At 42.8% G+C, this 24,681-nt stretch overlaps 1 protein-coding gene across 7 annotated transcripts in view; it reads right to left on the bottom strand.

Annotated features, from left to right (window-relative positions):
* KLHL15 (kelch like family member 15) overlaps window positions 1-16,725 on the bottom strand; it is a 37,424-nt gene extending 20,699 nt beyond the window's left edge. For 2 of the 7 annotated variants that reach the window (XM_036304729.1, XM_036304735.1), the window contains exons 1-2: window positions 15,861-16,029; window positions 15,575-15,773 (exon numbers count right to left, since the gene is read on the bottom strand). The gene's annotated coding sequence lies outside the window, so the exon portion shown is untranslated. Of the gene's footprint in view, window positions 1-7,381; window positions 7,475-8,456; window positions 9,243-15,574; window positions 15,774-15,860; window positions 16,030-16,345 lie in introns of those variants that run through there. The other 5 variants (XM_036304730.1, XM_036304731.1, XM_036304733.1 and 2 more) reach the window with 5 other exon arrangements.
* Window positions 16,726-24,681: the final 7,956 nt, after the last annotated feature.

The following is a 24,681-nucleotide window of genomic DNA, read 5'->3' as shown; positions in this document are numbered from 1 at the left end:
TTAACCTCTTTCTCTCTTCACTTGCTCAGTCATCTCCAAACTTTACCTCTGTCCTCCTTTTCCAGCTTAGACCTCCTAGTATGAGACTCAATTTCTCAAGCTCTTTCCTTTCCCTGATTGGTTATTTGGACTATGAACCCTCTACAATCACCTGCTCTACCTCCTTCCTGAGGGAAACCATCACTGCCAATCTCACCACTCTACAGTCAATGCCTCCCCCTTTCTTTATTAAAAGAAAGAGCCTCTCTGTATGCCAGGCACAATGTTAGATACGGAGGTATATGCCTTTCAGGAATCATCTCTGTACCCTGGATTTGGCAGAGCCTTCAGTTGCTGAGAGTGAAAAGGCAGCTTCCACAGACAGGCTAAAAACACTACACTTCTCCACTCTTGTGAATAGGCTATCACTAGATTTTACTGTTGCTTCATCAATATGTTGTCTATGAAGTAAATATGCACCAGCCCCAGTCTCATCCTGTTTGAATTACTCTTCCATGTCCAATTAAAAAGGTGATCTACAAAATAACATGTTGTCTATGACACCCTGTATTTAACTTCTTAACATATTAGTCCATGTATTCAGTAGTTATCCCAATCTGGTGTCATCTAAAAAAAAACACACACAACCGTTAACAAACAAAAGTCTAGCCCTGACGGGTTTGATTCAGTGGATAGAGCATCGGCCTACGAACTGAAGGGTCCCAGGTTCGATTCTGATCAAGGGCATGTACCTTGGTTGCAGATACATCCCCAGTAGGGGGTGTTGCAGGAGGCAGCTGATTGATGATTCTCTCATTGATGTTTCTAACTCTCTATCCCTCTCCCTTCCTCTCTGTAAAAACATCAATAAAATATATTTTTAAAAAATAAAAAAAAGTCTGAAAGAATCATATACACAAATGGTTAAAAGTTACCTTGGCCATAACTGGATTGGCTCAGTGGCTAGAGCATCGGCCTGCAGACCAAAGGGTTTTGGGTTCGATTCAGGTCAAGGGCACATACCTTGGTTGCAAGCTCCTCCCCGGCCCAGGCACTGATCAATGGAAAAAATATCCTTGGGTGAACATTTTTTTTAAAAATCCCGTTTTTTAAAAATGGTTATCTTGGGATAGAAGAGTATCAGGAAGTTTTACCTTTTCCCCCTCTTTTCACTAATTTGTTTTTTTTTTTAAATATATTTTATTGACTTTTTTACAGAGAGGAAGGGAGAGGGGTAGAGAGTTAGAAACATCGATCAGCTGCCTTCTGCACACCCGCTACTGGGGATGTGCCTGAAACCAAGGTACATGCCCTTGACCAGAATTGAAACCAGGACCCCCTCCCCCAGCCTGCAGACCAATGCTCTATCCACAGAGCCAAACTGGTCAGGGCGCTAATTTGTTTTTTAATCTATCTGCAATGAAAGCGTATTATTGTTTTTGTAAAAATCCATTTTTTTATCTAAAAAAAAATCCTTAATTGCTAAATTCAGTAGTTATATCCCAGTCCCTATTATCTCAGAAACCTTCTGCAACATAGCATAGTTCATCACTCAGCTTCATGACACTGTTTTTTAAAATGTTATAATTGATTTTTTAGAGCGAGGAAGTGATAGAAACACTGATGGGCTGCCTCCTGCACGCTACCCTTCCTCCCCAACTGGCGATCAAGCCTGCAACCTGAGCATGTGTCCTGACAGGTTATCTGAACCAGTGACTTCTTGGTACATAGGTTAATGCTTAACCACTGAGCACCACTGGCCTGACACTATTTTCCTGATTCTTTTCCTAGTCTTGGGCTGCTTATTTCTGTCTTTCCTAAGTTCATGTTCCTTAAGCTACTCCTTAATCACTGGTGTTCCCTAGGATTCTGTTCTTGCAGCTTTTCTTTTTTCTTTTTCTTTAAATATATTTTTGTTGATTTCAGAGAGAAAGAAGAGGGGGAGAGAGAGAGAAACATCCATGATGAGAGAGAATCATCGGTCGTCTGCCTCCTGCACGCCCCACACTGGGGATTGAGCCCACAACCCGGGCATGTGCCCTTGACCAGAATCGAACCTGGGACCATTTAGTACACAGGCTGACGCTCTATCCGCTGAGCAAAACCGGCTAGGGCTTGCACCTTTTTTTTTCATCTCATCTAAGCACTGTCTCCCTACGTGATCTCACCTAAACCCATAGCTTTCACTAATACCTTTCTTTACTGTTACCTTGACAATCTCCATCCTCATACCAGTACTCTAGATAGCAGATTGCCTGTCACTTCTGGATCCCCACAGGGATCTCAAAATCATTTCTAAACAGAATCATAATTATATCTTCCCCCAACCAGTTCTTTTGTATTTCCCATCTTATCAAGAGGCATTCTAGGTGCCTCTTTGTCCCCATTTGTCTCTAAGTTACCTTGAAGTCTTATTGATTGTACCACATCATATGTTCACTTACTTAAGACAGCAAAGTATTCACAAGATAGAATATCAAAATTTTTATTAGTACTTCATTAATCCAAAAGCTATATACTTTCATTCTGGAAAAATAAAGCACAAGAGAGCTATCTATAATTTGGAAAATAGTATGAAATATTTTAGACCCTTCGAAAAACTACTTTACTAATACACTAAAGATTAAAGTAAACTATGGGACTTTTCCCCCAAAATTGTTTTTAAAGGTAAAATTTAATGAGCTTAGAATTTTCTAAGTGATATGAGGCATTGCACACAAATGAGTACCAGGATAAAAAGGTAGTGTCTGAATAATCACAAATTCTGGTTATCAACATCACACTGATTATCAATTTCCAAAATAATTAGAACAAAGAAATTAAACTGGATGAAAAATTTAATATTTCATTATCTTTCTCAGCATCATTATGGATACCAATTATTACTCTGACTCATCAAGATGTATTGGTCACATTTAATGGAGATTTAATAATAGAAGGCTACACATCAGCGTTCATATGCTTTAGAGTAGACTGCTTTGTGTTTCATTAATCTATTTCAACAGTGCTTAAAACCATATATTTCACTTCTTGTCAAAGTAACTCTCTATTCAACAGTTCCATCTAAAGGAAATTTTTAAAAAGAGATACTATGCGGCGGGTGGCTCGGTTGGAGCGTTATCCCATACACCAAAAAGTTGCCGGTTTAATTCCCATCAGGGCACATACCTAGGTTGCAGGGGGTTTGTTTTTTTAATTATTTTATTTTTATTGATTTCAGAGAGGAAGGGAGAGGGAGAGGGAGAGAGAATCATTGATCGGCTGCCTCCTGCACGCCCCTGCTAGGGACTGAGCCCGCAACCCCTGACCAGAATCGATCCTGGGACCCTTTGCTCCACAGGCCGGTGCTCTAGCCACTGAGCCAAACCAGCTAGGGCTAGGTTGCAGGTTTGATCCTACGTCAAAGAAGCAAGAAAAAAAGAGGGGGAGGATTGGTAATCTGCGAGTCAAAATTTGATCCTAAATATGTAAACTCAGTATCCACTCTCCTCTGGGCACCCACAGCCCACCGACCGGGGGTTCCCAGCAGACAGGTTTCCACCCTGCGATCCGACCCTGACCAGGTGGGGAAAATGAATCAAGATGAACACCCTTTCGTCAAAGATTTAGAAGAGAGAAATTAAGGGAAAAAGAGAAAGGCATGCACTGTGTCTAACTGGACCTGGAACTTCTGCTGCCACGTGGCCTGAGTATCATAGAGTTAAGTCCCTCCTCACCGGGCACCCTGCACCCCGCACCCCTCACCGCGCACCCCCGCGCTCTAAGGTCTTCTCCACTGGGATTGAGTCATGGGTTCTGGAGACCGGACTCACCACAGAGGATGAAAGGGGCAACGACGTGGTCACCTAGGTTAGTGAGGGGTGTCTCCCCAGCGACAGGCTCCGCAGAAGCTGAGCTACGCACCAAACGACAGAAGCACAAGATGGCGGACGCAGGCAAAGATGGGGGACGCAGGTGACGTCAGCGGACGCAGAAGACGGACGCACAAGATGGCGGAGACAAAGAAAAGGAAAGCAATCTAGGAACACAGTCTTAGAATCAGGTTTCTTTTCAAAGAGCCCTATGCATGGCATTAGAAACCAAGATCTCGGGATATCACTTTTGCACCATCATAAAGTTAAAATATATGTGAAACTATCTTAAGTTGGGGAGTGTGCATGTGTGCAAGTGCGCGCGCGCGCGCTCGCAAGTGGGGGGGGGGCTGGAAGGGGGAGACTGCCCATTTTAAAACTTGCGCTGTTAGTTTTCTTGCTGAGTTAACAAAATAATGTTTAATACAAAAAAACATGGTCAACTCAGAATAAAGTTGAGAGGATAGGGAATGCTCCCCAACACCTTAATTTTTAAAGTTCCTAGGCCTAGCTCTATTTCTGCCTTTGGGTTGTGAAAGAAATCCTCACATTCTTAGAATAAATCCTCCCTTTTTACTACCTTAGGTAGGTTTTCCCTAATACAGTATAAGAACAGAAATAGCTCTACTTTTTTATTTATTTACTTTTATTGATTTTGGAGAGGAAGGAAGAGGGAGAGATAGAAACATCAGCGACGAGAGAGAATCATTGATCGGCTGCCTCCTGCACGCACCTGCTAGGGACTGAGCCCGCAACCCCTGACCGGAATCGATCCTGGGACCCTTCGCTCCACAGGCCGGTGCTCTAGCCACTGAGCCAAACCAGCTAGGGCTAGGTTGCAGGTTTGATCCCCGGTCAGGGTGTGTGCAGGAAGTAACCCATCCATGTTTCTCTTTCATCTATGTTTCTATCTCCTTTCCTCTCTCTCTAAAATCAATAAAATATAGCCTCAGGTGCGATCTTGAGGGCGGCAGATTATGCTTTCTCAAAAAAAAAAAGATCTAGGTTCCAGATACTTACACTATGATGGAAACATCATACGTCAAAGAAGCAAGAAAAAAAGACGGGGAGGATTGGTAATCTGCGAGTCAAAATTTGATCCTAAATATGTAAACTCAGTATCCACTCTCCTCTGGGCACCCACAGCCCACCGACCGGGGGTTCCCAGCAGACAGGTTTCCACCCTGCGATCCGACCCTGACCAGGTGGGGAAAATGAATCAAGATGAACACCCTTTCGTCAAAGATTTAGAAGAGAGAAATTAAGGGAAAAAGAGAAAGGCATGCACTGTGTCTAACTGGACCTGGAACTTCTGCTGCCACGTGGCCTGAGTATCATAGAGTTAAGTCCCCCCTCACCACGCACCCCGCACTCCTCACCGCGCACCCCGCACCCCTCACCGCGCACCCCCGCGCTCTAAGGTCTTCTCCTCTGGGATTGAGTCATGGGTTCTGGAGACCGGACTCACCACAGAGGATGAAAGGGACAACGACGTGGTCACCTAGGTTAGGGAGGGGTGTCTCCCCAGCGACAGGCTCCGCAGAAGCTGAGCTACGCACCAAACGACAGCAGCACAAGATGGCGGACGCAGGCGAAGATGGGAGACGCAGTGACGTCAGCGGACGCACAAGACGGACGCACAAGATGGGGGACGCAGGCGAAGATGGGGGACGCAGGTGACGTCAGCGGACGCAGAAGATGGCGGAGACAAAGAAAAGGAACGCAATCTAGGAACAGTCTTAGAATCAGGTACCTCTTCAAAGAGCCCTATGGATGGCATTAGAAACCAAGATCTTGGGATATCACTTTTGCACCATCATAAAGTTAACATATGTGAAACTATAGTTAAGTTGGGGTGCGTGTGCTCACGCGTGCGTGTGTGGTGAGATTGCCCATTTTAAATATATATATTTTATTGATTTTTTACAGAGAAGAAGGGAGAGGGATAGAGAGCTAGAAACATCGATAAGAGAGATCAATCAGCTGCCTCCTGCACGCCCCCCACCGGGGATGTGCCCGCAACCCAGGTACATGCCCTTGACCGGAATCAAACCTGGGACCCTTCAGTCCGCAGGCCGACGCTCTATCCACTGAGCCAAACCAGTTCGGCAGATTGCCCATTTTAGAACTTGTACTGTTTTCTTGCTCAGTTAATAAAATGTTTAATTCAAAAAAATCAGTCAACTCAGAATAATGTTAAGAGGATAGGGAATGCTCCCCAACACCTTAATTTTTAAAGTTCCTAGGCCTAGCTCTATTTCTGCCTTTGGGTTGTGAAAGAAATCCTCACATTCTTAGAATAAATTCTCCCCTTTTACTAACTTAGGTAGGTTTTCCCTAATACAGTTTTAGAACAGAAATATCTACTTTCTTTTTATTTATTTTTATTGATTTCAGAGAGGAAGGGAGAAGAATAGAGAGAGAAACATCAATGAGAGAGAATCATTGATTGGCTTCCTCCTGCATGCCCCTATTGGGGGGGATTGAGCCCACAACCCAGGCATGTGCCCTTGGCCGGAGTTGAACCTGGGACCCTTTAGTCCGCAGATCCACTGAGCCAAACCCCTCGGGCTAGCTCTACTTTCTTGGTATTATCTTTTCATCTGTAAAATTAGAGCATTCAACATAATGATATCTAAAATTTTTAATCATAAAATTATCATTTAATCAATTTTACATGATTTTACAACTATATAATGAACTTCTATAGATATGCAAAGTAAATAAACTATAGCTATTTTTCAAGTCATAACAATGCACTTGTCAAGTTTATCTGATCTAAACTGACCTCAAAAACTAATTTTTATGTTTTTTAATTGATTTTAGAGAGAGAGGAAGGGAGGGGGAGAGAGAGAGAGAAACATCAATGTCAGAGAGAAATATAGATTGGTTGCCTCCCCTGTGTATCTTGACTAGGACCGAACCAGCAACCTGAGTATGTGCCCTGACTAGGAATCAAAATGGTCCACTTTTTGGTGCAAGGGATGACACTTCACTAAGCCACACCAGCCAGCTGAGACATGTAGTAACTTATTTTCTACATGAAAAAGCTTGGTGCATCTATCAATAAGACTAACAGCTTTAGAGCAGTGGCAGTATTTTACACTTTTATGGGAAGTATATGTTCAAGTAGCAAGTGATAAAATACACAGTGATTAGCTGACGAACATGATATAAGTCTCCGAACATAAGTAGTGAGTTAAGAGTACAGGTCTGGAGTCAGCTATGTTTGAATCCTAGTTCTACCTCGTATTACTTCTGTGGCCTTGGGGCAAACTGCTTAGCCTCTCTGTTCCACTGCCCTCATCTGTGAAAAGGCAATACTAATATTAATAGAACCTACCTCATAGGTGACTGTGAGGATTAAATGAGTTAATACATGTAAAGACAGAACAGTATATGGCCCTTAAGTACTCCATAACATTAGGGCTTATTATTAGACCCCTTAATGGTGCTACTGAAACCAAGATAATAAACCTGATCCCTTAACAGTTTATTTAACTCTGGAGAAACCCTTCTCCCTAGCAACAGTACTTATAACCCAAGCTCACCTTCTCAGTAGTCTCTCAGGGATCCAGGTCAACTCTAACTGGACAAATGAAGTACTAAGTCCACAGGTGAAACTTTTCTTCAAGGTCATACAACTAGTTAGAAATAGAGTTAAGACTAGAATCTGATTTGCAAAAACAAACAAACAAACAAACAAAAAAAAAACCCACACATGCCTGGCTGATGTGGCTCGGTGGTTGAGCATTGACCTATGAACCAGGAGGTTACAGTTCAATTCCCAGCCAGGGCACGTTCCAGGTTGCAGGCTCAGTCTCTCGTGGGAGGCATGTAAGAAGCAGCCAATCGATGATTCTCTCTCATCATTGATGTTTTTATCTCTCTCTCCCTCTCCTTTCCTCTCTGAAATCAATAAAAATATATTTTTTAAAAAAACACAAAATACTGTGGTTAGAAAGAACAAAAGCTTTGAAATCAGAGAGCTTGCTAGTACTTACCACCTGTGTGACCTGGAGAAACTTAGTTAACTTCCTGACCTCAGTTTCCACCATTAGGAATAATAATCATCATCTTAAGTTGAGGTGGTAATTAAATGAATTAAGGTAAGTTAAATGTCTAGCCTCAAGCAAGATACCCACTGGAGGTCAATCAATGCTGGCTTCCCTTGTCCAACTCTTGCCTAATGCTCCTTATCACCCACAAGACCATAGTAACTTGACACCCCTCCAATTTTCCTCTATAGGCTCCACACCTCCCTAAAGTTTATCACAATACAAGTCTATGAGAGATTAGGACATGTACTAGTAGTCAAAACACAGCCTCATTTTGCAGTGACATTGTTTTCCATTTTTTCTCATCACACAAGTAAAATTGTCTAGCTTTTCTAGGCTCCTTGGGCTTTTCTGCCCTAAGCAGAGTAGCTACTCTCCTTTATCTCTGTGTTGTTCAATATGAAAGCCAATGTAGCTAGTCCAAATTGAAAAATTGAGAACAGATTTTGAAGATTTATCCCCCCCAAAAAGAATATAAAATATCTCATTATACAAATTTTATACTGGAAACATGTTGACATATTTTAAATATACTTGGTTATATAAAATATATTAAAATGAAACTCACTTGTTTTTTACTTTTTTAAACTGTGGCTATGAGAAAATTTTAAATTCCATATGTGGCTTCCATTATACTTGGTTGGACAGTACAGATCTATAACATCAATGTGTAAGACATCAAACAATCAAGCTTACAAATGAACACATGAAACAACCAACTTGTTCACAATACAAACCTTGGAAGCTATAAAGAAAAGGGAAAAAAGTGAAGCTTAAAATATCACAAGCAAATAAAAAATAAGAACTAGAAAAAGCAAAGTGTAAGAATATAAAAAAGAAAATATGCAAAACCTTATGCATTAGAATTCTCTAAATAAAGAGTTACAGCAATTTAATAAATAATTATAAAAACTAATTGTAAAATGAAAACAAAACTCAAATAAGAACTTTATCAATCACCCTGGCCAATGTTACCAGGTGGTTAGAGTGTTGGTACCAAAGGGTCCCAAGGTTTGATTCCCATTCAAGGGCACATACCTGGGTTGCAGGTTCCATCTGATCCCCAGCCCTGGTTGGGTCGCATGCAGGAGACAACCAATCCATGTCTCTCACAACCGTCTCTCTTTCTCTCTCTCTCTCTCTCTCTCTCCCCCTCCCCTCGACTCTCTCTGAAAAGCAATGGGGAAAAACGAACTCTATAAATCAATGAGGGCTGAGGGGAGATCCATAAGGGACTTTGAGAAAAGATACTTACCAACATATAAAATGTTTAACGTACAGAAATTCTGTATTCTCACTTTTCTTTCTTTTTTTTTAAAATATATTTTATTGATTTTTTACAGAGAGGAAGGGTGAGGAATAGAGAGTTAGAAACATCGATGAGAGAGAAACATCGATCAGCGGCCTCCTGCACACCCCCCACTGGGGATGTGCCCGCAACCAAGGTACATGCCCTTGACCGGAATCGAACCTGGGACCTTTCAGTCCGCAGGCCAACGCTCTATCCACTGAGCCAAACCAATCAGGGCTGTATTCTCACTTTTCAAAATATATCATCACATAAGGGAAATCATGGTTTATAAACCTGTATATGTATATATTCTATATTTGTCCGTCAGAATTTGAAATGGTAGGTTTTCCAAAAGGGTTAACCAAATCAAGGTAAACTAAATGACAAGGTATTCTTACACTACTAGGAAAGAAGTACAGAAGAGTTTGTCTTATTTCATAAACTTGGAACTGACGAGAGAAAAAAGACAGTCTCGCATTTTCTACACTTCAGAACAATTAATATAGTGATTCTCAAAGTGTGGTCCAGGGACAACTGATGTCCTAGTCCCCTAAAAGGACTTTGCAAGGTCAAAACTATTTTCATAATAATTTTTAAAGTTATTTGCCTTTTTCACTTATTCTGTTTTCCAGAGACTATATGTGTAATACCATAACAGATTGAATGCAGAAGTGATAAGAAGCCCATTGTCTTTTATTAAGCCAGACATTAAAGAGATTTGCAAAAATATAAAATAATGCCACTCTTTTCACCAAGTTTTTCACTCTTTTGGAGAATATTTATTTTTCATTAAAAAATGCTATTTAGCCGAAACCGGTTTGGCTCAGTGGATAGAGCGTCGGCCTGCGGACTGAAAGGTCCCAGGTTCAATTCCGGTCAAGGGCATGTACCTGGGTTGCGGGCACATCCCCAGTGGGAGATGTGCAGGAGGCAGCTGATCAATGTTTCTCTCTCATCGATGTTTCTAACTTTCTATCTCTCTCCCTTCCTCTCTGTGAAAAATCAATAAAATATATTTTTAAAAAATGCTATTTAGATAAACGAGTAGGGTTTTTTAAAATGAATTACAAATGAGTTTTTTTTTAATTTTTCAGTTTAAATTTCTATTATGGTAAATATAGATACAACCCACATACACAAAAGCTCTTTGGAACCCCAATAATTTTTAAGAGTATAACGAGGTCCTCAGACCAAAAGCTTTGAGTACAACTGACAGTTACAATGATAAGGGATAAATGACAACACACACACTTACACCAATCTACCTCTGCCCTGGAAGACTATTACTGCTATTTATATCACAGAAATTTCTAACAGTTCAAACTCTCTAGTGACCAGTAAAGAAAAAAGTCTGGTGGGGGTAAAATTCGACAGGAAATTAAAAGGAAAGGAATTAAATGCTTCCTTTTCAGTTAGAAGGCTGCCATTCTGATTTTCTGATTTGAAGGCAAAACTCTACACAATTCAATAGATGTTTCAAAATTAACTAACCTCCATGTTTATGCCATCAACAATAATTTAATGCTTTCACAGTCCCCAACAGCTGCTTGAAAATTCATACAAACCCTAAATTATCCAGTACAAAAGCTAGATTCTCAGAGGTTGATATACTATCTTCAATGAAAAATTTAAATTATTTCATATTACCTTCATCCTCAAACTTAGTCTACCCAAGTTGATGCCTATGCACAAAATGCCATGCTTTCATACTAAAAAAAAAAAATGCAAGAATTACTACAGATAAAACAGAATTTCTGATTCATAAAATTTCTGTAACCTATATAGTAAAATTATTAAATTTAACAATCTCAAAGAGGCCAGCTTCTCAATCTAAAAGGACAGAAAAATTTTGAAAATAGACTGACTTCATTAGCTCTGTTAGCAGTCATTTTACCCTCAGATAGAATACTCAAATTGAGAAATATGTTTAATATGGGAGGAAAGGCTGTGTAAATTGACTTTAATTTGTTTAATACTAGAAAGTCTTCCTTGTCCATCTAAATGTTTTTATAGATCAAGACCAAATTGCAAATGACCGTTTAACTAAGCTTTTAGGGAGGCTCTGGTCCTTCAGCCTCCAGGTTAGTACCTATTACCCAAATTACTTCACTTTTCAGGTATGCTTAGCGTTTAGTCATCCTGTAATACACGAAACCTTGCAAGAATAAAAACCACTCCTGCTTCAATGCTATTTTTTTCATCAGAAGATTTTAATTTAATGCTCCTCTGCTCATTCCTCACTACAAGCAGAAGTAATCCAAGGGTGATGTCATGGAAAACAGCTTCCCCAGCCTTTAGAGACTGGATCCAGTGAGGATTCTAGGAAAAACCTCTACTGGGGAATAAAACCCTGAATCTTCTAACTTACATCCTAACTTGAAATCATTGATACAGTAATGTTAACATTCTAGTTCTCCACAATAATTAAATATTTCTGAAGGTCTCAATGTTATGATATGGATATCCTGCAAATCTTTAAATGATGCAAAATCATGAACTAAATTCAATGATCTTATTAGAAACAACAAATTTTCTATCTGTTCTTATTTGCTTTAATAATTTAGCCAGATGTTTTAGAGGTCTTATATTAGGAGAATATCTGAGGAAATATCTTGCCTTTTCCAATTTCTTTATTCCAAAGTTAAAATTTCTAATTCTGGCCGAAACCGGTTTGGCTCAGTGGATAGAGCGTCGGCCTGCGGACTGAAGGGTCCCAGGTTCGATTCCGGTCAAGGGCATGTACCTGGGTTGCGGGCACATCCCCAGTAGGAGATGTGCGGGAGGCAGCTGATCGATGTTTCTCTTTCATCGATGTTTCTAACTCTCTATCTCTCTCCCTTCCTCTCTGTAAAAAATCAATAAAATATAAAAAAAAAATTTCTAATTCTGACAAGGCCTTCCACTTTTGGACCAACAGCAGCACAACATATACCCAAGGCAAAGAGGAACTCTGAGAGCCCCTCCAGTGAACGATTCCTAAAACACCAATAATAATTATCTCCCATTACTTTCCCTTGTCCATCCTGCTACAGATACACTGGCCTCTTTGCTGTTTCTTGAAAACCAGCCACAAGCCCACCTTAAGGCCTCTGCCTTTCCCTCTGCCTGAATCACTCCATCCCGAAATACTGGTATACATGGCTCCCTTCAGGATTTTCCTTCAGTGTCATCTCAGTGAAGCCTTCCCCTAACCCCTCTTTAAAATTTAAAAAAAAAAAAGCCTCCCAGCCCTGCCCAGTATAGCTCAGTTGGTTGAGTGTCATCCCCTGCACTGAAAGGTTGCGAGTCTGATTCCCAGTCAGGGTACACACCTAGGTTGCAGGATTGATCCCTGGGCAGGGTGCATACAGAAGTTGTTTCAGGAAGCATTTCTCTCTCATGTCATATTGATGATTCTCTCATTCTCTCTCTCTCTCTCTCTCTCAAATCAATAAAAAACATATAAAAAAGAAAATAAGAAAACCTCCTATATGCCCCATCAACCAGAAAATCCCCACATTCTTTTTCTGCTTAATTTTTCCTCTTAGTATATTAAAATTGTATTGTTTCATTGACTGTTGTATCCCCAGAACCTAGAAAGAACAGCACTTGGCACATAATAAATGCTTAAGAAATATTTGTTGCCCTAGCTGGTTTGGCTCAGTGGATAGAGAGTCAGCCTGAGGACTGAAGGGTCCCAGGTTCGATTCCGGTTGACGGCACATGCCTGGGTTGCGGGCTTGATCCCCAATAGGGGACATGCAGGAGGCAGCCAATCAGTGGTTCTCTCTCATCATTGATGTATCTATCTCTCTCTCCTTCTCCCTTCCTCTCTGAAATCAATAAAGATATATTTAAAAAAGAAGAAGAAGAAGAAACAACCAATCAAAAAAAAAAATAAAAGAACTATTTGTTGGAGCCCTAGCCCGTTTGCTCAGTGGATAGAGCGTCGGCCTGAGGACTGAAGGGTCCTGAGTTCAATTCCAATTGGGGGTGTGCAAGAGGCAGCAGATCAATGATTCTCATCATTGATGTTTCTATCTCTCTCTCCCTCTCCCTTCCTCTCTGAAATCAATAACAAATATATATATGCATATATGTACACACATATATATGCATATATATACAAATATATATGCATATATGTACACATATTTATATATCTATTTGTTGGATGAATAGATAAATTTAATCCTCACATCCCTCCATATTCTGTAACTACCCCTGATTTAAAGACAAGAAAAACCAAAGCTCAGAGGTTAAGTTGCCCACGGCTATAATTAATTCTTAATAAGTGATAGAGCTGGGTCTGCCTGACATCAGAGCCTTCGAGTTTAACCAACCACCCTACAATGTTTTATCAATGACTATCTTTCATTTATCTTCAATGAAAAAACAACAACAACCTGTCACAAGGTACAGCATTCCAATTCAGAGGAGATATATGCTAATAAATTAATTCAACCCCTCATAAGCTAAAGATTCATTCTCCTCACAGGTAATGTTATTCATTCTCAAAACATTTACACTGAGAAAGGGCAACCTTGACAACAGGCTAGCTACATAATTTTAGGGGTCCAGGGCAAAATGAATATGCAGGGCCCCTTGTTCAAAGCAGGAAGAAAGTATCATTAAAGATACTAAGACATAAAGCTTTCTCCTTTCTTCTATGGTCTCTCTCCACTTATCATGGTGTGTATTTGCTGTTTAATTCATTCTAAGTAAAGAAAAATTTAAAACTTAAATTATTAGCATGAATTTTACTGTTCACCTTTATATTGTACAAGTTTTACACAGATTATTAAACCAAGTTTGGGGCCCTGAACACCCAATGAAGCCAAGCTAGCCCTGGTTCCAAGATTTTAGCCCCAGATCACACAAATCAAAGCAGAGAGGTCAAACCTTAAAATTTCCACTAAAGCAGTGATTTCCCAAAATTCTACCTTCAGGACAAGCGATAAGTCCAATATATAAAACCTAACATTATAAAGTAGGCTCTTCCTTTGGGAATTTAATCCTGCCTGCCTTTTATTATTCTGCCTTTTCACAAAACACAAAAGCATACTCTGAAAGACAACTGGTATTGGGTTATAAATTGAATAAACATCCAAAACAAAAAAATCATTTGTTACCTAAAAATAATATACTAAAAAAAATGTTTCTTTCATTTTTTGTGGACCATTTTTAAAGCCAAACCATACCACATTATTGATGTGCCAAGTAAGAATGATCCCATACTAATCTGTTACACATATATATTATAAATTCTGACAAATAAGTGAAATTTTCAAACCACAAATATTTACTATCCTATTATTTCCCCCAAGTTAAGCAGCAATAAAGAGCGCAAATTAACATCCTTTACCACTGAAAAACTGTTTCTAATCACCTAAATGAGAATTCTATAAATATTGTCCAAAAGTTGTTTCTATACATTTCTAGATATATTAAGCATTACAGAAATCAAATGCATTTAGAAGCTTTCAAAAAATATTCAGGCATCCTATTTCCTAGATATGAAAAAAGGCATTAAAATTAGGGTACTCATGTTAAAAGCATTTTCTGAATTACAATTTAATCAGATTAACAAAAGAAAATATCAATTCGGAAAATATAAGACACCAAACAAATATAAGGTATTAAATAAATATTGTGAGTAAGAAAAATAAGCGGCCTAGATAAATGAAAAGCAAAGCACTACAATAACGTTAAATTTGAATTAAAGAATACCGTTATTTAAATAAGCAGTTAGCATTTTGTAGGAAGGCCAAGCAACGTGACTATTATATATCTAGTCGATTTACAGCACTGCTTCGACATTCCATACTTATTGCTTATACTCATAATAAAGAAATAGAGGCAGCAACAGTTAGCCACTACAGCATTAACCACTCTAGCAAAGGTTACTCAAAAAACTGCCTTGCATTTTTATCTCTACACTCTATAGCTACAGATTATTTTCATATATATGTGGCCTCATAGTCCCTCACTACCCTGTGATGTGACTAGATTTCATAGATAAGAAACCAAAGCTCGGTAAGCGATTTTCTCAGAGTCACCCAGTCGAACCCAGACCTTCTGATTCCACATTTTATACCTCGCATTTCATATAGTTCTATTTCAGGCATAAATGGGGTTTTTAAAGGGATAGAACGGGTTAGGGAGAAGATTGTCATGGTACCTGCAGCTGTATGCTGCAAAAAATGGCTGAATTATGCTTCTTCCCTTTTTCCCTCCTCTCTGGAAAAAATTAAAATTCAAACAATTAAGTAAACTCAAAGACAAATTGGGTCCCGGCATCTACCCAACGTTTGACTCCGGTCTGTGCAGAAAGAGCTACCGAATGGGTGCCGAGCGCGGGGCCGAGGCCGAAGCCCGGGCTCCCGCAGGCCGGAGGGCCGGGGGCGGCTACGTACCTCGGGGGTCCGTCCAATCTCTAGTAGACGGCAGTTTGCATCAGGAAGAAGCGGGCCGGCGGCCGGACGGTGGGCAGTCGGGCGCCTGGACGGCACGCGGCAGGCTCCTCGACCGTCTAGAAGGGACCGCTCCCGGGCCGGGCCGGGGCGCTCCGGCGGGGGGCGAGTCTGCGCGCCTGCAGCCCCCTCGGCACCAGTCCTGGGAAAGGAGACAGCACTGAGTCGCCAGTCGAGACAGTCGAGCTGGTCGGGAGGTGGCGCGGCGTCGGGGCCGGCCCGGCCTTACCAATGCCTGAAGCACACGGCACCCCGAGGGGCTCGGCGAAAGGACCGACTGGGGACCGCGGGCAGGGAAAGGGGCTGAGGGGCCGCAGGCAGCGGCAGAAGCGCTGGAGGTGACGGCGTCGACGACGGCGTCTCCGGGCTTCTACCCCGAAGCGCGCCGAGTCTCAGGATCACCCACGCCGGGGGTGGAGGCAGGCGGGCGAGGGGCGGGAAAGGGGCGGGGCGAGTGGGGCCACGAGCCAGGGGCCTCTCCTGGCCGCGCGCCCCCTGCGGGCGGCGAGAGCGCCCGGGGCCCGCCCAGGGGGGCGGGGCCCGCCGGCAGAGAGCGCCGGGCGCTGTCGCTGCAACGCGGAAGCCTGCCACGTGGGTAGGGAGGTCGAGGGGTGGGAAGCTGAGAGATGGACAGGAGGCCCTGGAGGCGCCCCCAGTCCCCGCCGGTGCCTCAAGGGGGCCCCGCGTACGGGCGGCGGCCCAGAGGGTGTTTACCTTCCCCCTGGTCGAGCGCCAATGCCGCCATCTTTCAGCCAGCACGCGTCACTTCCGGCGCCGCGGGAGCGGGAGCGGGTGTGGGAGCGGGGTGGGGGCAGGGCCGTCCCACGCTCGCGGGGCCCCACGTTCCGGCTGGCCAAGCCGGCGGGCCCCACTGAGGGGGTATCCGGCGGCCCCCGCGCTGTGGCCGCGAGCCCTGCCCGACGTGGCTTTCCTCGCCGTCGGGGCTGGCAACACTTGGCTGTGCTCTAGTCGCTGCGCAGCGGTCCCTGCTCGTCTGCAGGAGCAGTGGGCTCGAGGCACTGCAGTGCGCCCACTCTCGACGAGTTGAGAATCAGGAAGCTCGGAAAACGTCTTTGCGTGTTGCATTCACAGTGGGGGTGGGGGAATCGGGAACGACGTGGAGGGAGTTTGACCATACCTGTGTTATGAAAACGACTCCATCTGCAGCAAATGACATCATTTTTTAGTAAGGCAACTTGCAGGGGATAATTGCGTCACAGTTCCACTTGGCTTGTAGCACAACAATTACACGTTTCAGAAGTACATTTCCCAGAGGTGGGGAAATTCATAGAAAACGGCATGTCTGCACCACGCAGAGAAATGCCGGATCTAAAAACGCTGTTCTGTTTCTGTTTGCTTGCAAATAAGATGGCAAGCAGCAATAGACCGCAATGATTTGGGGGGCGGGGAGATGTTCTTTTTTAACAAATCAGCTATAGAACTCTACCTTAATGCTTTTTTAAATAGCGCCTTTTCAAAATAAATAGCGCCCTTTTCTTGATTTAGAATATAAAATTACATTATAGGACTGTTTTGTAATTTTATTGTTGTGAAATCTTTTGGGAAAAGTGTAGATGAAATACACAGTTGGAGGCCAGTGGTTCTACAACTAACCTTAAATTGTCATCCATTGCCCATTTCAGATCCTAAACTATGGAATTTTTCCGCCTCCCACCCCCAGCCCCCCCGCCGCCATTTTCTCTATACTAATATCCCCAAGTACTTTCAGTGAGATACATATATTGCTAAAACGATCATTATCTCTTTGTAGCAAACTTAAACACGTCCTGTTCCTTAAAAGGCCAAAATAGCACACGGTGTACTATTTTGCTGAAGTAGACAGAATACTCCGTGAGGAAAAAAAAGAGAGAGAAGCACCTTCATCTTCTGGAAATAGGGAAATAAGCTTTCCTTTTCCCATTTAAACTACAAAAAAAGCTTTAAAAAAAAAAAAAACATGAGCCATCAAATAAACTTTAAAATGGCATATATTCAACTTGGAACATTTGTTTTCATACATTATTCCTGAATATCTTTTTTTTTTAAGATATTTTATTGATTTTTCACAGAGAGGAAGGGAGAGAGATAGAGTTAGAAACATCGATGAGAGAGAAACATCTATCAGCTGCCTCCTGCACATCCCCCACCGGGGATGTGCCCGCAACCCAGGTACATGCCCTTGACCGGAATCAAACCCGGGACCTCTCAGTCCGCAGGCCGACGCTCTATCCACTGAGCCAAACCGGTTTCGGCTATTCCTGAATATCTTAAAATGCTGATTTTTTTGCACATTAGCTAACATACATTTTGAGCTATATATTGCATATTGTGGCACTAAACTGTCTAGAAAGAGACTTCTGTTCTTGATTCAGTCAGGAACTGAAATGTGTCTGTTTTGTGCAGTAGGGATGTACATACAGTGATGTCATGAGCCTTATTATGACATTATGTGGTCTCCTGTGATATTTCATTATGTCCAAATGTCCTTTTTGAATATACTTAACTGTTTCTGAAAACAGGCTGAGTCTTTCCACCAATCTATATATTTACTGTGTAGTGCCCACCCCTGAGTCGAGGATGCGTCTCTCTCTCTCTCGTTTCATAGAAGGGTCTGATACAATAAGAAGTATTTTGCTTCTCCAACACCAAGCAAATTAAAACCAAGTTATTTAAATAAATGAACTCCTCCAGGTAATTCAATTACTTTCCCCACCAATTACTGGAACAGTGGTAATAAATACCCTGAGAACACTTTTTTCTCACTGGTAGAGACCCTCATAGGGCAGATAGAAGCTGTCTTTTCCTTGCCCTCTAACATAAGTATACAGACCTCAAATCCAATATCTAGCAATTTCAGATGTCCACAGGTTTAGAGACGTGGTAGTAGAGTTGGGAGAAAGTTCCTACCCTAGCGTTCTGAGGATTTAGGATATTGTATACCCTACCCCACTTTTTTTAAAAATATATTTTATTGATTTCTTACGGAGAGGAAGGGAGAGGGATAGAGAGTCAGAAACATCAATGAGAGAAACATCGATCAGCTGCCTCCTGCACACCCCCTACTGGGGATGTGCCCGCAACCAAAGTACATGCCCTTGACCGGAATCGAACCTTGGACCCTTGAGTCCACAGGCTGGCGCTCTATCCATTGAGCCAAACCGGTTAGGCCCCTCCCCCACTTTTTAAAAAAATAAGTTGAGGCTTTTCAGAAATCCAGTCTGTGCTACTTATCTTGGTAATCACTTTCCATGTAACTAGCCCTCACCCCAGTCTCTGGGAATCAAAGAGTTATATCTTCAGCAAACTCTAATAAAGCTGCATATGCATTCTCTTTCCTCTTGAAAACTGTTTGCCAAATGCTCTATAGCTTGAGGCTTTTTAAGGCATCTTGTGGCAAATAGTCTATTTCAGTCCCTCAGGGTCCACCAGTATCTTCCAAATCAGTACTAACTTCTGTGGGTCCATACCAAGACTTTGACACTGACACATTGCATCAGGATGATGGCTGTTGTCCTAAACATTATTTCCTGGTCCCTAACCCTGATGTGGCCTTCAAAATGCAATCTGAGCCTCAGCTGGTTTGGCTCAATAGATAGAGCGTTGGCCTGTGGACTGAAGGGTCCTGGGTTCAATTCCAGTCAAGGTCACATGTCGGGGTTGCAGGCTCAATCCCCAGTAGGGGGAGTGCAGGGGGCAGCCGATCAATGATTGATGTTTCTATCTCTCCTCTCTTCCTCTCTGATATCAATAAAAATATCTTTAAAAAAATTTTTTTAAATGCAATCTGAGGGTCCCCAAATTTTCCAGGCTTTCAAGTTTATTGCTTTAATAGCCAAATAAAATAACTTGAGGTTTTTAAATTTTTTATTTAATGAAGTGAGAGAGAGAGAGAAACACCAATTTGTTGTCCCACTTATTTATGCATTCAATAGTTGATTCTTATGTGTGCCCTGACTGGGGATCAAACCCGCAACCTTGGTGTATTGAGACGATGCTCTAACCAACTCAACTACCCGGCCAGGGTGACTTCAGCTTTTATGTTACATGACTAATAGGAAATCGGTGTCTTCATGAATGTTGGAGGATTCCTGGCTAATACACATCTTGGTCATTGCTGGTCACCTGTCACTTGTAGTGGCTCCTCTTAGCTTGTCTCATTACCTCTGGCCTTCTGGTTTGTCACCACCTCTCCACACTTCTCCAGCTCGCTCTCTCTCTCTCTCTCTCTCTCTCTCTCCACTCTCCACTTCCAGACTAACAAACTTGACTCTCCCTCCACTTCCCTAGCAAAGCAAAAACAAGGAAACTTCAATCTCTTTAAACAAGTCATGGCTTCTAGCGATCCCCACACAGGGATGTCCTCTCTCGTTGTCTCTAAGATCTGTAATCATTTGGTGGGAACCCTTTCCTGAGCATACCACTCGTTTCTCTCTTCCCCAGTGCCATGAACTCTCAAAGCCCACCCTGGGCCCAGCTTGGAGAATACCAAATCCCTAAATATACAAAAGTGATGTAAGTGCAAAAATAAACAAAAACCCTTCAAAGGGCACTCCCCCCATGAAACAGCACGCCTAAAGTATTTACATTTGTGTTATTTCACTAATGTGCAAAGCTACCCAAAGGAAAATGAATTGATAACATGACATATCTACAAGTCAAGTCCAAGAGGACTCAACTATGTGATTCGTCCTGGAACTTGGCTTCTTCCTATTTCATTTCCCTCCTTAACGTTCTAGCAAACAATCCTCTGCTGGCCATTGTTAGAATAACTGCTTTGACCTGGGGCCAATCAGCAAGGGTTCAGAAACATTCAGATTCCATCTCTGAGTTCCTAATACATGTGATAGGTTTACAGAGTATGGGGTGCCATGGGAGCAAGTACAAAGGGGGGATGTAATCGGAGCTTGGGAGGATCAAGCACAGCTCCTCAGAGGTATTATTCTCTAAGTTCCATCCAAAGGAAAGAAAAGCAAGGAAGAGAGTAAAGGATACCTACACGGTAGTGTGTTCCAGGCCTGGAAGAGGCAGCAAAGCACCTTTCTTTAGAGAACCACTGATAGTTTAGTAGGGCTACAGTGTGGGACACAAGAAGGGGAGAGGGGAAAGAAGCAAAAACTCAGGAAGGCTGTGGAATATGGACCTTGGCAGTCAGGGTTTCCCCCCTCCTGTGTGGCCTCTCACTCCATGCTCTTTCCACTGTACCATGTTATATGGATTAACATAGCAAATGATCTTCACATTGTTGCACTTTTTACTCTTACTTAGTTCCATAAATTGTTCATTTTTAATCTATACTAATATATCATTAATATTTATGAATGGCTACTATAAGTCCCTTTCTAAGCACTGGGAATCTATCAGCAACCAAACATAAAAATCCATGCCTTGCCCTAGCCGGTTTGGCTCAGTGGCTAGAGTGTTGGCCTGCGGACTGAAGGGTCCCAGGTTCGATTCCGGTCAAGGGCATGTACCTTGGTTGCAAGCACATCCCCAGTAGGAGGTGTGCAGGAGACAGCTGTTCGATGTTTCTAACTCTCTATCCCTTCCCTTCCTCTCTGTAAAAAATCAATAAAATATATTTAAAAATAAAATAAAATTTAAAAATCCATGCCTTGCCCAGCCAGTGTGGCTCAGTAGTTGAGTGTCGTCCACCTATGAACCAGGAGGTCACGGTTCGATTCCTGGTCAGGGCAAATGCCCAGTTGTGGGCTCATGCAGGAGGCAGCCAATCAATAATTCTCTCATTGATGTTTCTTTTTTTTTTTTAATTGATTTCAGAGAGAAAAGGAGAGGGAGAGATAGAAACATCAATGATGAAAGAGAATCATCGATTGGCTGCCTCCTACATGCCTCCCACTGGGGATCGGGCCGCAACCTGGGCATGTGCCCTTGACTGGAATCGAACCCGGGACCCTTCAGTCCGCAGGCTGACACTCTAGCCACTGAGCCAAACCAGCTAGGGCAGTGGTCGGCAAACTGCGGCTCTTGAGCCACATGCGGCTCTTTGGTCCCTTCAATGTGGCTCTTCCACAAAATACCCACTTCTGCGCATGGGCCACCAAGTTTCAATCGCACTGTACGTGCGCGCCCCCACGTGGTATTTTGTGGAAGAGCCACACTCAAGGGGCCAAAGAGTCAAATGTGGCTCGCGAGCCGCAGTTTGCCGACCACAGAGCTAGGGCATCATTGATGTTTCTATCTCTCTCCTTCTCCCTCTCTGAAATCAATAAAAATATATTGTTAGCCCTAGACGGTTAGCTCAGTGGATAGAGCATCGGCCTGCGGACCAAAGGGTCCAGGGTTTGATTCCAGTCGAGGGCATGTACCTTGGTTGCAGTCTCCTCCCCGGCCCAGGCCCTGGTCAGGGCTCGTGCAGAAGGCAACCAATTGATGTGTCTCTCTCACATCAATGTTTCTCTCTCTGTCTCTCCCCGTCCCACTGTCTCTAAAAATCAATGGAAAATATTCTCAGGTGAGGCTTAACAAAAAAACAACACAAATTAATGCACAGGTACCGTCCCTAGACCTCGCCTGTGATCAGGGCCATCTTCCCCAGCTGCCCGTAGCTGGCCCTACCCCCCTGCTGCCACCCACCCCCAGTTCCTTGTTCGCCATCGGGTGATCAGTGCCTGACTGCCAGGGGAAGGGACCAAGAAGTCAGCTGTTCCCGACAGCTCGCCGGCCCCACCCCCGCCACAAGTAGCCATCAGGCAAGCGGAGCCTGCGGGGTGGGTAAAGCAACCAAGAGGTGGTCAGTGTGCCTCATACTGACTGGTCCAATGGTCGTTCTGGTCATTCTGCTGTTAGGGTCAATTTGCATATTACCCTTTTATTATATAGGATAGAGGCTTGGTGCATGGGTGGGGGCTGGCTGGCCTGCCCTGAAGGAGGCCCTGGATCGGAGTGAGTGGTCCCCACTGGGGGGCTGGGCCGGTCAGGGTGAGGGGCCGTGGGGTTTGCTGGCCAACCCCACCCCTGATCAGGGTGGGGGTCCCTGCTGGGGGCGGGGCCAGCCTGGGCAAAGGGCCGCGGGCAGTTTGCAAGGTGGTCACACCCCCAGCTTTGTCAGGAAGGAGGTCCAGAATGACATCCAGAAGACGTCTGGTCTATCTGGTCTAATTAGCATATTACCTTTTTATTAGTATAGATATTATATATATTTTAATTTATGTCTTCTTGCAAATTACATAAATCAGGCAATAACCAAAATAAATAAGCAAATTATAAGGCCTGCTATAATGTGACAAATTCTATGGGAAATAATAGAGCAGGATGATAAAAGAGGTTAGGAATGTTGATGTGGGGGGGTGTTCCAATTCTAACTGGGAGGATTTGGGTAGGAGGTATCCTTTGAGCCTTGACTGGAAGGAGATGAGGGACCAGACTTTGTAAAGCCTTGTAGGTTATTGTAAACTCTTTGGCCTTTTTTCCCCTTCATTTTATTTTTTTCCCATTCACCATTTATTCCCCCTGTACCGTCTTCCATCTCCAACCCCCTCCATCCCAAGTCTTTGGCCTTTGAGAAATTGAAATCATTGAAAGGTTTTGAGAAGAGAAGCAATATGATTAATACTCAGGCTGCTGTATAAATAATAGAATTTAGGCATAATGTAATGTACAACATGATGACTGTAGTTAACACTGCTTTATTGTATATTTGAAGGTTGCTAAGATAGAGCCTAGAAATTCTCATCACAAGGAAAAAAAACTTTTCCCCCCCTTGTATCTGTATGAGATGATAGATGTTAACTATACCTACTGTGGTAATCATTTCACAGTATATGTAAGTCAAATTATGCTGTATACCTCAAACTTATACAGTGCTGTATGTCAATTTCATTTCAATAAAACTGAAAGAAAAAACACTGGAAAGATTACACAAAAAATATAGGCTATTAAAAAAAGAATGTAGGCAGACATGGGAAGCAGGGTGCTGTTCCATCAGTGGAGTGGAATGGAGGCTACAGTGGAGACGGGAGAAGTGGCCAGACTCTGCAGATATTTTGAAGGACGAGCCAACAGGATTTCCTGAATGTAGGGGGAAAGGAAAGAGAGGTGTCAAGAATGTTGTCCAGGTTTCTGGCCTGAGGACTGGAAGGATGGAATTGTCACTTCCTGTGATCTGGGAGACTTCTAGAAGAACAGGTTTGCAGGGGTGGAGGGAAGGGGAAAGGTGAAGATACAACGACTGGATCCTGGTCTAGTCATCCAGGAGAACATAGGGAGACCAGAGTGCCATATGCTGTACCCTGGAGAGGCAGGAACTAAATATTCAATAAAAGATGCAGCGCCGGGCTGGAGTGGCTCAGTGGTTGAGTGTTGACCTATGAAACAGGAGGTCACAGTTTGATTCCTGGTAAGGGCACATGCCCGGGTTGCGGCCTCAATCCCAGTGTGGGGCATGCAGGAGGCAGCCAATCAATGATTCTCTCTCATCATTGATGTTTCTCTCTCCCCCCTCCCTTCCTCTCTGAAATCAATAAAAATATTTTTAAATAAAAATGAAAATATTATAAAGAACTAATTTTTAAAATTTGTATTGAATTTATTGGGGTGACACAAGTTAATAAAATTATAGCCCTGACCAGTTTTGCTTAGTGGCTAGAGCGTCGGCCTGTGGACTGAAGAGTCCCAGGTTCGATTCCGGTCAAGGACATGTACCTTGGTTGCGGGCACATCCCCAGTAGGGGGTGTGCAGGAGGCAGCTGATGGATGTTTCTCTCTCATGGATGTTTCTAACTCTCTATCCCTCTCCCTTCCTCTCTGTAAAAAATCAATAAAATATATTTTAAAATAAATAAAATTATATAGGTTCAGGTGTACAATTCTATAATACATCATTTGTATGCTGTATTGGGTGTTCACCACTCCAGGTCAAATATCCTTGCATCAGCATTTATTCCCTCTTTACCCTATTCTGCTTCACCACACCCCCCTTTCCCTCTGGTAATCACCAAACTGTTATCTGTGTATGAGGTGTTTGGGGTTTTTTTTTTTTGCTTAATCCCTTCACTTGTTTAACCCAGATCCATCCACCCCGTCCCCTCTGA

Source organism: Myotis myotis, unplaced genomic scaffold (assembly GCF_014108235.1).
Source record: "Myotis myotis isolate mMyoMyo1 unplaced genomic scaffold, mMyoMyo1.p scaffold_m19_p_4, whole genome shotgun sequence".
NCBI classification, from domain to species: Eukaryota; Metazoa; Chordata; class Mammalia; order Chiroptera; family Vespertilionidae; genus Myotis; species Myotis myotis.
The sequence above is the reverse complement of the archived record's forward strand: the minus strand, read 5'-3'. Positions and strand labels throughout refer to the sequence as shown.